Below are 14,598 nucleotides of genomic sequence, written 5' to 3'. Positions count from 1 at the left end.
TCCCATAGAGAAAAGTTCGCATGGTGCCTGTTGTATTCAATCTCGATGAAATTTCTGGGTTTGATCAAAACTCTGAGGCTCCACAGTTTACAGAATGCTCCAGATGTGCTTCGGAAACAACTACTGGTCTCCCAGGGATCGATCAAAACGTAGACAGATTGAGACGTTACTCCCATGGAGGAAAGTCCGCATGGTGCCTGTTGTATTCAATCCCGATGCAATTTCAGTGTTTCATCAACCCTCTGAAGGTCCACAGATTACAGAATGTATAAAGATGTTACTCGGAAACTACTACTGGTCTCCCTGGGAACGATCAAGGCGTAGACAGTTTGAGACATTACTCCCATGGAGGTAACTGCGCATGGTGTTTGTTGTATTTAATCGCGGTGCAATTTCACTCAGAAGGTCCACATATTACAGAATGCCTCCAGATGTGCTTCGGCAACTACTACTGGTCTTCCTGGGAACGATCAAAATGCAGACAGTTTGAGACGTTACTCCCATAGAGAAAAGTCCGCATTGTGATTGTTGTATTCAATCCCGATGAGATATCTGTGTTTCATCAACACTATGAAGGTTCACAGACTACAGAATCCCACCAGATGTGTTTCGGAAACTACTACAGGACTTCCCGCGAACGAGCAAAGAGTAGACAGATTGTGACATTACTCCCATGGAGAAAAGTCCACATGATGCTTCTTGTATACAATCCCGATGCAATTTCTTTGTTTCATTAACACTCTGTAGGTCCGCAGATTACAGAATGCTTCGAGATGTGCTTGGGAAACTACTACTGGTCTACCAGGAATCGAACAAACCGTAGAGAGTTTGAAACATTACAACCATGGAGATAAGTCCCCATGGTGAATGTTGTATTCAATCCCGATGCTATATCTGTGTTTCATCAATACTCTGAATGTCCACAGATTACAGAATGCCTCCAGATGTGTTTCGGAAGCTACTACTGGTCTTCCAGGGAACGATCAAAGCAGAAAATGGTCAACAGCAACATTCAGACGGTTTCTCACTGCTCAATTGCTACACTAAAACGGTATGTATCATTTTTAGAACTGGAAAAACAGGACCGTGAGAAGATTCGACCCTCCAATCTTCGGATCCGAAGTCCGACCCCTTATCCATTAGGACACACGGTCAAGGACAAACAAGTGTAACTTAAATATGACTCATCTCAATACGCTCACACCACTGAGGAGTTGTGTTTTCGTTCTACATAGCCGCTGCCCCTTGCTTTTTCCCACGCACTTGATACATTCAACCTGTTACGAGACCGACCAAACATATACTGGGAAACAAGACCACACACTTTGTGCATTCGGAATCGAGGGCAGGGCGTCCCTCGCCGCATTTGATACGATGGCCATTTGCTACTTCTGCAAAAGCCAGATACTGTTTGCTATAAGGCCACGACGCGCAACTGATATCCAAAATTCGTCTGCCTTCTGTGAGAATTGAACTCACGACCCCTGGTATACTAGACCAGTGCTCTGCCACTGAGCTAAAGAGGCGCAATCTAGCGATACTTTTCCGTACTTCGTCCTTACGGTCGTCTGGATCATCAGACTTCAGCTGACAACACTTCATATTACCGTCTAATATTTGCAGCTATGGCGACCCATTACTGCATGGCTACACATCTGACACGTAAACGAAGTGCTCTCAAAATAACACCACTGGCATTTCAGAACATGTCTTGCACACATGTCTACAAAATCACCTTCACTTTCAGATACAGTTTCCTTGCGACTGACGGAGACGTAGGCAAAGTTTGAAGTAGCTATTTCCATTACATCACGTTAATCAGAAAAACGGTAATTTACATCTGCAGAGGAACAAAATTCCGTTTCGCCCAGCGTGGGGCTCGAACCCACGACCCTATAATTAAGAGCCTCATGCTCTACCGACTGAGCTAGCCACGCTGCCTCGGTGAATACGTGCCGGTTAGCCCGTCACACATTACTCGTATGGGTTGATTGGTCCCATACAGAAATTCTCCATGCTGATTAATGTTTTCCTAACGTCACACTCGTCACGTAGTTCACTTTTATTTCATAATCATTTCTGAGAGGTAAAAGAATTGCATGACAACCTGCAGAGCTAGTTTCGTCAAAATTAACACACATACTTGATGTGACTCATAAGCCGAACGAGTTACTTTCCGACGTTGTTTTAGATGTGCAAGTGCCAGTCAAAAACAGGTGGCAACGGCACTCTGCCAACCAATACGCTACTTAACAACGGTCTTGTTGTGCGTGTTTCAAGGTCAAGAGCATCTCCAAGCAGAAAATGGTCAACAGCAACAATCACACGGTTTCGTACTGCTCAAGTGCTACACATAAACCGTATGTTTCTTTTCCAGAAGTGGAAAAACACGACCGTGAGAGGAATCAAACCCGTAATCTTCGGATACGAAGTCCGACGCCTTATCCATTAGGACACACGGTCACTGACAAACAAGTGTAACTTATATACGACTCATCTCAAAACGCTCACACCACTGAGGAGTTGTGTTTTCGTTCTACACAGCCGCTGCTCCTTGCTCTTTCCCACGCACTTGATACATTCAACCTGTTACGAGACCTACCAAATATAGACTGGGAAACTAGACCACACACTTTGTGCATTCGGAATCGAAGGCAGGGCGTCCCTCGCCGCATTTGCTAGGATGACCATTTGCTACTTCTACAAAAGTGGCGGCGGCGGCGATGACGACGACGACGATGACGACCGCGAAAGGCTCTGAGATATGTGAGAAATACATCAATAATATATATTTCAGACTGCCCCGTCCCACCTTATGCTGTACCGCTTTGGCAAATGCTTTATGTGCGCCATTCGCGTTAATCACATCTGAGAGTAATTCTTAATAAAACGCCTCTCGCTAATTGTTCGTCATCCCAGATACTGTTTGCTATAAGGCCACGACGCGCAACTGATATCCAAAATTCGTGTGCCTCCTGTCAGGATCGAACTCACGACCCCTGCTCTAATAGACCAGTGCTCTGCCACTGAGCTAAAGAAGTGCGATCTAACGGTACTTTTGCGTACTTCGTCCTTACGGTCGTCTGGATCATCAGACTTCAGCTGACAACACTTCATATTACCGTCTAATATTTTCAGCTATGGCGACCCATTACTGCTTGGCTACACATCTGACACGTAAACGAAGTGCTCTCAAAATAACACCCCTGGCATTTCAGAACATGTCTTTCACACATGTCTACAAAATCACCTTCACCTTCAGATACAGTTTCCTTGCGACTAACGGAGACGTAGGCAAAGTTTAAAGTTGCTATTTCCATTACATCACATTAATCAGAAAAATGGTAATTTACATCTGCAGAGGAACAAAATTCCGTTCCGCCAAGCGTGGGGCTCGAACCCACGACCGTGAGATTAAGAGCCTCATGCTCTACCGGCTGAGGTAGCCGCGCTGCCTCGGTGAATACGTGCCGGTTAACACGTCACACATTACTCGTATGGGTTGATTGGTCCCATACAGAAATTCTCCATGCTGATTAATGTTTTCCTAACATCACACTCGTCACGTCGTTCACTTTTATTTCATAATCATTTCTGAGATGTAAAAGAATTGCATGACAACCTGCAGAGCTAGTTTCGTCAAAATTAACACACATACTTGATGTGACTCATAAGCCGAACGAGTTACTTTCCGACGTTGTTTTAGATGAGCAAGAGCCAGTCAAAAACTCGCGGCGACGGCTCTCTGCCAACCAATTCGCTAGTTAACACCGGTCTTGTTGTGCGTGTTTCAGGCTGAAGAGCATCTCCAAGCAGAAAATGGTCAACAGCAACATTCACACGGTTTCGTACTGCTCTAGTGCTACACAAAAACGGTATGTTTCTGTTTCAGAACTGGAAAAACACGAGCGTGACAGGATTCGAACCTGTAATCTTCAGATCCGAAGTCCGACGCCTTATACATTTTTTTTTATGATACTTATATGTGAACACGGGACTTATGAAGCGTTGTCTATCCAAACAGTTATTTTGCCTTCCTGCCAAGATTGTACCTAAGAACTAGCGAGAATGTCTTCCTTGTCATGAAGTTAGCTCAGTATGCCCCTCTACCGGTTCCATTAATGATTCAGGCGCAGGAGCGATCAATAGAAATTGAAACTTAACCAACTCCCTGCTTTTCGAAAACAATAGTAAGCATATTCGCAAAGTCTCTCTTAAGGTGTGGGAAAGACTTTTGCGTCCAGTACTCATGAAGCATGTAACCAGTAAATGAAATAAAATCGGTAATACCATGATCATCAACCACCGCAAAAATGTAACGGCCAAGAAGCCACATAACTGTGTTGTTCTTGGTCCGGGGATAAAAAACCGTGTCCGGCCAGCAGAGAATATCAGTCTTAAATGCCGATTCGGAGCTCCTGGTGAGTAAAGCCAATTGTCGGCGCAGCCAGTGCCACATGCGATGACGGTCAGCGCAGGTAAATCGGTGTTGGAGTGTATCAACACAACCACACGTTTGACAAAGCGGAGAGACACATAAACCTATACGATGAAGGCGTTCGTTCGTAGGAATCAGCTGATTAACTACCTTATACCATAGGGAGGCAACAGTTGCTGAATGAACGGGTAAGCTAATATTCGTCCATATGTTACGCCAATTAAAACTGGGATAATGCAAAACAATCGGGTTGGAAGAAGAAGACCGGGGCCATTTGTCAAGCAGGGTTAGCGTAGTAATAACAGGACGACGTTGTAAATGGAGATCTAGGTAACTAATCTCAATGTAGAAGTCCCGAACATGTCGTAGCTTCGCATTTAGAGGCCCAACTTTAATGGGCGGTGACAAGCTCGCAGGACGAACGACATGGAATAATCGCGAAGTAACAGTCGGGGACTCAGATAATAAAAGATGGAGGGTTCGCTTAACATAAAGGGCAGCAGCCTTGACACGGACATCTGTGAACGACAAGCCGCCCTCAAGACGCGGCTTCGTAAGAACATCACAACGTAATTTAAAAATATGCCCCCGCCAAATGTATCTGTTAATGAGCTGGACCATTTTTGCACCCTGCATTCGGGGAAGCGGAAACAACTGAGTGACGTAATATACTTTACATAAAACATAAGTGTCTAATACACGCTTTTTTTGCAGTAGCGGTATCGAACGCCATGAGTGTTCTAATAAAACACCTTGCAGCTTGGAAATGGCCACTTGCCAATTTTTTGCAGCCATCCGAAGAGGACAACGTTCAAAATAGATACCTAAATGTGTATGGTGTTCAACAGCTGTAACCCACGGAACAACCACACGTTCAAAGCCCCGCAAATTCAGGAGCTTGCTTTTACGGGGATTGATACGAGAACCTGAGGCCGCAGAAAATTTATCGAGTTCCATTTTCAACTGCGGCACTTCTGTGGTGGAACGAAGCAAAACAACCAAATCATCAGCATAAGCTGTTGCCGTCTGGGTAACCCCAGAGATCGTAAGACCACGAAGTGTCGAGTTGAGACGTGTGAGGAGTGGTTGAAGGGAGAGAGCATAAAGGGTCATGGATAAAGGACTACCTTGCGGGAAGCCACGTTGAATATCAATGACCTTTGTTAGCTGGCCATTAATGTCAATCTTAGCAGAAATGCCAGTCGTCATATTCTTAAGTACCAGCAGCGCCTGTTCATTAAAACCGAGCCGGCGCAGCAGAAGCTCTAAAAATGAATGGGACACACGATCAAAAGCCTTACTAAAATCAACAAATAAAAGCGCACAGGAAATATTGGTGACAGCGACAATCGACACGACATCACGATACCCTGCCAGAGACGTCAATATGGAGCGCCCTGGAAAGCAGCTTTGACAAGGAGGTATCACAGGTGTAAGCAAAAGGGATAGACGTGCATTAAGAGCCCTAGCGGCCGTCTTATAGTCAAAATTTAAAAGGGTTAAAGGACGAAAGTCACTAGCTGTCTTCAAACCAGCAGATTTAGGTATCAGGACAACCGTACCTCTCTTGAAATCGGCTGGAATTGTGCCACCATTCAAGATTTCATTCACAATATCCGTAAAAACAGGCCCTATAATAGGCCAAAAGCGAACAAAAAACTCCTTAGGTAGGCCATCAGGACCAGGAGATTTGTGAGATGCTGAACAAGCAATGAAAGCTGAAATTTCGTCTGCAGTAAAAGGAGCTAAAAATTTCGCATTATGGTCCTCTGTTAAAACTGATGGGATAGCAGTTAAAATCTCGTCAACATCAATCGGATCAGAATCAGCCGCAGTATATAACGTCTCATAGTAGCAGGTAATTTCATGGGTTATTTGATTCTGTAAGGTAAGCCGGCGACCATCAGCTGCCATAAGGCCGTCAATCAATACACGTCGACGGTTCTTGTGGTGACGAAACAGATGGTACATAGAAGTCATTTCATGTGCTAACGTGGACGGTGGTTTAGATTTAATCTTCAATCCTTCCATCTGAAGCCGCTTAATACTAAGAAGCTTGGCCTTAATTTTCCGAATCTCAGAAAGGTGGGCACATGTCATTGTAGAATTATCATAAAGTTCGCGAAGCACCGAATAGTAATACTCAAAAGTCAGTTTCTGATCTCGCGCTCTATTATAACTGTAGGACATTAAAGTGCGACGTAGTTTTGGCTTCACACAGTGGATCCACCAGTGAAGCTTAGACGGATAGTATCGCAGAGAACGTAAACAAATGTCCCACGCCGTCTGTATTAGAGGTTCGATGTCAGGGTCATCGAGCAAGGAGACATTTAATTTCCACAGCGGCCTATAAAGTTTAAGAGGTTGACGCTCCAAATTAATTATAACAGCAAGGGCACAATGATCCGTAAAACTGGCTGGAATAACATCTACATCTAAAACAGAAACACTAAGGGGATCAGAAATATACAATCGGTCAAGTCGACTACTTGAGGTGGCAGTAAAAAATGTAAATTTAACTAAGGTGGGGTGTTTAACCTCCCACGCATCGCGTAGTCGTAATTGACGTACAAGAGAATGTAGCTCGAAACAATAATTAAAATGAGGGGATTGGTCTTTAGCTTGTAACACACAATTAAAATCGCCCCCCCAATATCAAGGTCGCAGGATTTTTTCGTAAAAGGTAAATCAGATCCTCTTTATAAAAACGAGACCTTTCCTGCCGCTTGCTAGAACCAGAGGGGGCGTAAATGTTAACCAAGGTCGTGTCAAATTACCGACAACCAATGCCCCGTCCCGAGTCTAAAAGCTCAATTTCGGTAACGGGGATACCGTCACGAATTAGGAAAGCAGTACCTGCAGAAAACTCAGGTGCAAAATTTATAATAGTGCGAAAACCAGGAACAAACAGGTGTGCAACGGAGACTTCCTACAGGAAAACAATATCAGCTGCAGAGTCATAAATAAACTGCTGCAGAGACGCTAACTTCAGAGAAGATTGAATGCCATTTATATTTAAGGTAATAAACGTGTACGCCTGCAACATCTACCAAAAAATGGGAAATGAACCCAAATTACACCACACTAGAAGCAACTACATCCATATCATCAACATCAGACATCGCAGAGGGTGATTGTCCAGAATCAACGGAATCAGAGTCGTCCTTCGCATGCTTATGTTTCTTCCGCACCGCGTGGAGATTGGGGGGCACTTTCACCCGACGACGTATCTGATGCACACCAGATTCAAGAGCAGGCGGAGTGGGGGGTTCGAGATCAGGCACGTCAACCAAAGCGTCCGAAGGATTAGCAGGGCGAGAGGAGTCAGAAGGAGGAGCCATCAAGGGGAAAACTGCATCAGGAACATCGGCACCGGTTTCAGAATGTGTAGGTTTTGGAAGTGTAGGAGGTGGTAAGATAGGTTTGGAGTCTGCTGATGCGGAGCGCTCAGGTCTAGGAGCGGTTTTCCGACAAACAGCCGTCTCCACCGAAGTGTCGTCAATATGTTGTGATGCCTGTGGCGGTGGGGATGTCAACAACACCTCGACCGAATATTGTGGCTCTTGCGCCGACGGCCTGGCAGCAAGTTTGACGTCATCAAGCAAAGCAGGAGACACAGCGGGAACAGAATCCGAAACAGGCATGGGAGATTCTGGAATTCTCTCATGAGATTCGCAAACCGGCTGCGAAACAGCAGCTTCGTCATCAGTGCTACCGGTATCACTAGCACGACGGCGTTTGTTGTTGGAAACAGACGGAATCGGTATAGGAGCAGCCGATACGTCTGGGCGAGTGGGTAGCGGAGGAAAACCTGCATCAGGGGAGGGTGACACCTGTTGTGAAGAAGCTACTGCAGGAGGCAGATAGGAAACAGTGGAGGAAGCTGCTGGCACAAGATCGGCAACCGTTAATTTGCGGCGCTGTGCTAGGCCATTTTTAAGCACAAATACCCGCTTAGGGCAATTAGCTCGAACATGACCATGTTCATTACATAGGAAACATGTACCAAGCTGCCCCTCATAAGTAAGATGTACACGAAAACCACATACAACCAGATGGGACGGTATATTAGACTTAATATGCATTTCAACTGATCTGAAACCATTATAACATTGCAGCTTATGTTGTGCAGACCAACGTTCATTTCGAATTGACCGAACAGTACCATAACCAAGCAAAGCTTCCTTAAGATAGCTGTTGTCAACTTCAGGGGGTAAATTATAAACCCGAACTGTGGTATACGTAATTTCAGCATTTGAGACAGTAACACTGCTAACAGAACCATCCCTATGACGGAACGACACTTGCTCACCATGTTTAAGTAATATCTTATCCAGCAAAACCGGGTTCAACAATTTCACAAAAAAGCAGTATAATTCTGTATCAAAATACGCCGTATGTACCTGGTCCGATGTAATGCCAATCGTGTCCACAATCCACTCGTGAATTTCCAACGCTGTCGGTTGGACATTCCTGGTAGCCTTGTTAAACTGAAAACTGAGAGTACACTTCCGCGGAAACAACCGGGAAGCCATAATACTTAATTAATGCGGCAAAAGCCGCAATACAACGCAAGACACAAGACAAACACTAAGGCAAAGAAACAACGAAAAACAGAAGACAAAGAAACGTCACACACAGAAGGTAAATATTCACAACCCGAGGGTAACGGCAAGATCGAATACACAGCACGTCCGATCGCTGTCGCGTCTCAAGCGGAACTCGTCCATTAGGCCACACGGTCACTGACAATCAAGTGTAACATATATACGACTCACCTCAAAACGCTCACACCACTGAGGAGTTGTGTTTTCGTTCTACACAGCCGCTGCCCCTTGCTCTTTCCCACCCACTTGATACATTCAACCTGTTACGAGACCTACCAAATATAGACTGGGAAACTAAACCACACACTTTGTGCATTCGGAATCGAAGGCAGGGGGTCCCTCGCCGCATTTGCTACGATGGCCATTTGCTACTCCTGCAGAAGTGGCGGCGGCGGCGGCGGCGACGGCGACGACGACCGCGGAAGGCTCTAAGATATGTGAGAAATACATCTATAAAATATATTTCAGACTGCCCCGTCCCACCTTATGCTGTACCGGTTTGGCAAATGCTGTATCTGCGCCATTCGCCTTAATCACATCTGAGGATAATTCTTAATAAAACGCCTCTCGCTAATTGTTCGTTATCCCAGATACTGTTTGCTATAAGGCCACGAGGCGCAACTGATATCCAAAATTCGTCTGCCTACTGTGAGGATGGAACTCACGACCCCTGGTTTACTAGACCAGTGCTCAGCCACTTTTTTTTTTTTTTTTTTTTTTTAGACGGTTTCGTACTTAATTGCTACATTAAAACGGTATGTTTCTTTTTCAGAACTGGAAGAAAACCGAGAGTGACAGCATTCGAACCTGTAATCTTCAGATCCGATGTCCGACGCCTTATCCATTTTTTTTTTTTTGTTCGCCCTAAAGGTCCACGTAAACTTCAGTCCAGGTGTAGAGAATAATTTTACATAAAGGCGGCAAAACCAGCTACAGTATAAAAGAAATCGGCTCACACAGGCGACCTTAGCCAACACCCTCCCTTTCAAATGTCAGGCTAAGCATATTTGTAAAATCTTTACGGAGTCCTGGCAAGCGCAATCGGTTCCAGTAAGCAGTAAGGATGTACTGCCGAAACATTAGGTGTTCATCCTCTTCATGACAACTATTGACAAAATGTACGAAGTGTCCAGGCAACCACATAACGGTATTGAGCTTCGTTCGCGGATAAAAGGAAGAATCGGGCCGTACGATGATGTCAATGGTATCAGCGGTTTCGGCAGTCCTAGTGACAAAAGCCAATTGTTTCCTGAGCCAAAGCCAATTAGCAAGGTGCCCACTGCAGGTGAATCGATGCTCAAGTGTGTCCAGGAGACCACACCGAGTGCAGTTGTCCGTGTCAGAAAGACCAATACGTTGCAGTCGTACGTTGGTGGGGACCAAACCATTAACTAACCTACACCACGTGGACGCCACAGCCATAGAGTGGATCGGCAGACTAACATTCTTCCAGATGTTCCTCCAGGACACTGATGGAGATGCCAGTTCGATTGGATTGGGACCAGCCAGCCCCTCACAATGGGCAATTAAGCTCTTGGTTGCTGGCACCAGTCGTCGCAAGAAGACGTCACCGAGGTAACTAACCGCAATATAAAATTCCCGGACGTGTTTCAACTTAAAATTGAGGCGACCGACGTCGACAGGTGGAGCAAGGCTGTTCCGACGCAGAACAGTAAAAAGTCTGGATGTAATTGAAGTCACTTCTTGCGTAACAATGAGAGTCGTACGGCGGACGTACAATCAGATGTCTTGCGAGTAATGTCAGTGAGGCCCAAGCCTCCGGAGATACGCGGTTTCGTCATAACCTCGTAACGCAACTTGAATAGATGACCCTTCCATATAAACCTGCTAGACAATTGGCGCAACCTTTTCGCCACCATAATGGGAAGTGGGAACAGCTGAGCAACATAATAGGCTTTACATAACACGTACATGTCTAAAATTCTGACTTTTTGCAAAATGGTAGCAGATCGCTGCTCATGGACCATCGGAGCCCCTTGTATCTTCTCGGTGACAGATTTCCAATTAAGAGCCGCCATTTTTATGGGACACCGATCAATGCTAATCCCCAATGACGTATGGCGATCGACAAAAGTGGCCCAAAGGACATCAGCATCGCGAAACCCTCGAATATCAAGGAACTTACATTTACCCTGATTGAGACGCGCTCCAGAGACACAACAGTATGCATCAACTACCCCTTTCAACAATGTGATATCATCACGTTGACGGAGGAGAACAACGACATCGTCCGCGTACGCCTTAACAGTGAACTTCCCACCAGAGAGGGTCATACCCTGGAGCTTGAAAGCAAGAGTCCGAAGCAGCGGTTCCAGGGACAATATGAATAGAGACATAGAGAGCGGACTACCCTGAGGTACCCCTCGGCGGATAGCAATGGGCGGCGTTAGCTGCCCATTGACTGACACCCGAGCAGTTATTCCCCTATACAAATTACCAAGAACACCACGTGATGAAGCGTTAAAACCTATTGTATCTAAAACACGGTTTAAAAACACATGACTGACGTGATCAAAAGCCTTGTAAAAATCGAGGAAAGCAAAGGCACAATGAACGTTTGTAACCGCCGCAACCGAGACAACATCCCGATATTCGGCTACTGGGGTCAGAATAGATCTACCAGGAAAACAACATTGATGTGCACCTATCACACCCCGAAGCAGAGAAGACAATCGACTATTGAGCGCTCTAGCAGCTGTCTTGTAATCAAAGTTCAGCAATGTGAGCGGACGAAGATTGGCAGTAGATAAACGACCAGTGGACTTCGGAATTAAAACAATTTTCCCTACTTTAAAATCGGCTGGCACATCCATCCCCCTGACAATCTCATTTAAAATCTGCGTAAAAGTGCCACCCAAAAGAGGCCAAAAACGGAGATAAAATTCTTTAGGCAGGCCGTCTGGACCCGGCGATTTGCCGGACGGAGAGCGAGCAATAAAATCGAAAACATCATCTGCCTGGAACTCCCGGAGAAAGTCGCCGTTCGCGTCAGGCGTGATCGTCGCAGGAAGATCCTCAAGGACATCATCAGAAATTGACGCACCAGAATCATCGGCAGAATAGAGACTAGCGTAATACTGATGAAGAGCACGCGTCATATCCTCCTGTGCAATAAGCTGTCGTCCATCATCCACCATAAGAGAAGAGATGAAGGTGCGACGACGTCGAGTCTGATGCCGCAGCAGGTGGTACAAAGAAGTCAGTTCACCTTCAACAAGAGAGTGAGGTTTCGACTTTACTCGCAGACCATCCAACTGTCGTCGTTTGAGGGTCAAGAGCTTGGCTTTAATACGACGAACATCATGGATCCGCAGAGGAGAAGGACCCGCCGCGTCATACAGTTCATGCAGGACAGAGTAGTAAAATTCATACGTGTTCTTAAAATCACGCGCCCTTGCGGCACAGTAAAAAATCAAAGACTGACGAATCTTGGGCTTGGCAAACGCAGTCCACCAAACGAGCAAGGAGGGGTAACGCGGGACAGAGCGAAGACATCGCTCCCACACGGCACTTACAACTTCATCAATGGCACTGTCGGCAAGGTGGGAAACATTTAACATCCACTGGGAACGATAAAGTTTTGCAGGTTGGTGACTAAGATTTACAGTTGCAGTAAAAGCACAATGGTCAGAAAAACTAGTAGGAATAACATCGACAGAAAGAATGTTATCACATAAAAAATCAGAGAAGTAGAATCTGTCGAGTCTACTGCATGAGGACGCGGTAAAATACGTAAATTTCACCAGGGTTGGAGATTTGTGTTCCCAAACATCACGCAGGTGCATCGTACGAACCAAGTCATGTTATTCTCGGCAATAATTAAAATTGGGGGACTGGTCTTCAGGGCGTAAAACATAATTAAAATCGCCTCCGAGCAGGAGACTCCGAGGACTCTTGCGCAAAAGATAAATAAGCTCTTCCTTATAAAAGCGCGATTGAGCCACAGTGCGACCCGAACCAGAGGGGGCATACAAAACAACTAGGCAGAGATCAAAAAGACGACAACCAATCCCACGGCCAGAGTCAAGGAATTCAATGTCAGTAACAGGAATACCTTCTCGAAAGAAAAGAGCAGTGCCTGTTGAATTTTCCGGTGCGACATTAAAAACAGTTTGAAATCCAGGTAGAGAGAGATCAGAAAACAATACTTCCTGCAAAAATACTACGTCCGCACAGGAGTCGTAGAGAAACTGCCGCAAAGAGGCAATGCGAACGTCGGACTCGATACGGTTAACATTTAAGGTAATAAAGGTGTATGCTTGAACCATGGAAGGAAAATCGACAGAAGAAATCACCTACACCGACGCATCAACATCACAGTCCATAGCAGGGGAGACGGAGGCATCCGAGGGAAGGGGACTGCTACCCCCTTCCGCGGATCCCTTACGTTTCGGTTTTTTACGAACAGCATTGACGTTCGGCTGAACGCGCAACTTGCGTCGGCTGACGGGCAAGGGAGCGGCAGCCGCCGGTGACGTAGGAGGGTCAAGTTCTGTATCCGACACCACCAGCGCCGGTCCACAGTCAGGGTCCGGGGTCGCGGGGGAAACATCCGACGAAACGGACTGGTCTACACCAATACTAGCTTCCGGCAAACATGGACTACACGGAGGCGAAACGTGAGCAGGAAGCTCCGAAGCTGCTAAGTTGGAAGGAAGCGGAGCAGCTCCGCTGGCAGAGGTATGGGGCAGCGAAGCAGGAAGTTGTTGCGGCTCAACTTGTTGTGACAACGAAGTCGGTTCGGAAGGCGGCGCCAACAGGCCCGACCGACGAGCCGACTCGAGAGAAGCCGCGTCGGAAGCCGGAGGGGCGTCAGCAGCCGCTACCGGAACAGCTACTTCAGGGGAACAGGGAGCATCTACACTACTCTGTGGCTCGGAGGATGTCGGTCTCTCGGATTGGGGCATCCCGGGGAGATCCTCATCCGTACTATTTCCATCTTGTGCGCGACGCCGTTTATTATTCAAAAGCGGCACACCCACCTGAGGAACAGACGGAACAACATCACATTTGGCACGCAAAGGAGGAAATTCTGTGTCAGGGGCGTGAAAAACCTGCGGCGGGGCGCTACTACCACTGGACTGTTCGACACCAAGCGCAGAACCACCGGCAACGAGGTCAGCGACCGTTAACTTGCGACGCTGTTCGAGAGAATTTTTTAACACAAAAACCCTCCGCGGACAGTCGGTACGCACGTGGCCACTCTCATTACACAAGAAACAGGTGCCAACCTGACCACTATATGTTACATGGACACGATATCCACCGATCTGCAGGTGCGAGGGAATATTTTGCTTCACGTGCATTTCGACGGAACGAATACCACTGTAACACTGCAGCCGATGTTGGCTGGACCAGCGTTCAAAGCGAATACTCTTAACATCACCATACTTAAGTAAACCCTCCTTAAGATACACATTATCCACCTCCGGCGGAAGGTTGTAAACACGAACACTGGTGTACGTAATGGAAGCATTTGAAAGCAGTACTGTACTGACAGAATCATCCCGATGCCGAAAGAGAACCTGATGA

The 14,598-nt window shown here is 46.3% G+C and overlaps 3 non-coding genes across 3 annotated transcripts; all 3 read right to left on the bottom strand.

The window, feature by feature from the left end:
* Positions 1–1,454: 1,454 nt before the first annotated feature.
* Positions 1,455–1,526, bottom strand: Trnat-agu (transfer RNA threonine (anticodon AGU)). The gene has a single exon. It is a non-coding gene; the product is annotated as a tRNA-Thr (tRNA).
* Positions 1,527–1,864: 338 nt separating this feature from the next.
* Positions 1,865–1,937, bottom strand: Trnak-cuu (transfer RNA lysine (anticodon CUU)). The gene has a single exon. It is a non-coding gene; the product is annotated as a tRNA-Lys (tRNA).
* A 1,442-nt stretch (positions 1,938–3,379) lies between these two features.
* Trnak-cuu (transfer RNA lysine (anticodon CUU)) lies at positions 3,380–3,452 on the bottom strand. Its single transcript has one exon. It is a non-coding gene; the product is annotated as a tRNA-Lys (tRNA).
* Positions 3,453–14,598: the final 11,146 nt, after the last annotated feature.

The sequence above is a fragment of the Schistocerca gregaria genome, chromosome 5 (assembly GCF_023897955.1).
Source record: "Schistocerca gregaria isolate iqSchGreg1 chromosome 5, iqSchGreg1.2, whole genome shotgun sequence".
Lineage (NCBI taxonomy): Eukaryota > Metazoa > Arthropoda > Insecta > Orthoptera > Acrididae > Schistocerca > Schistocerca gregaria.
The sequence above is the reverse complement of the archived record's forward strand: the minus strand, read 5'-3'. Positions and strand labels throughout refer to the sequence as shown.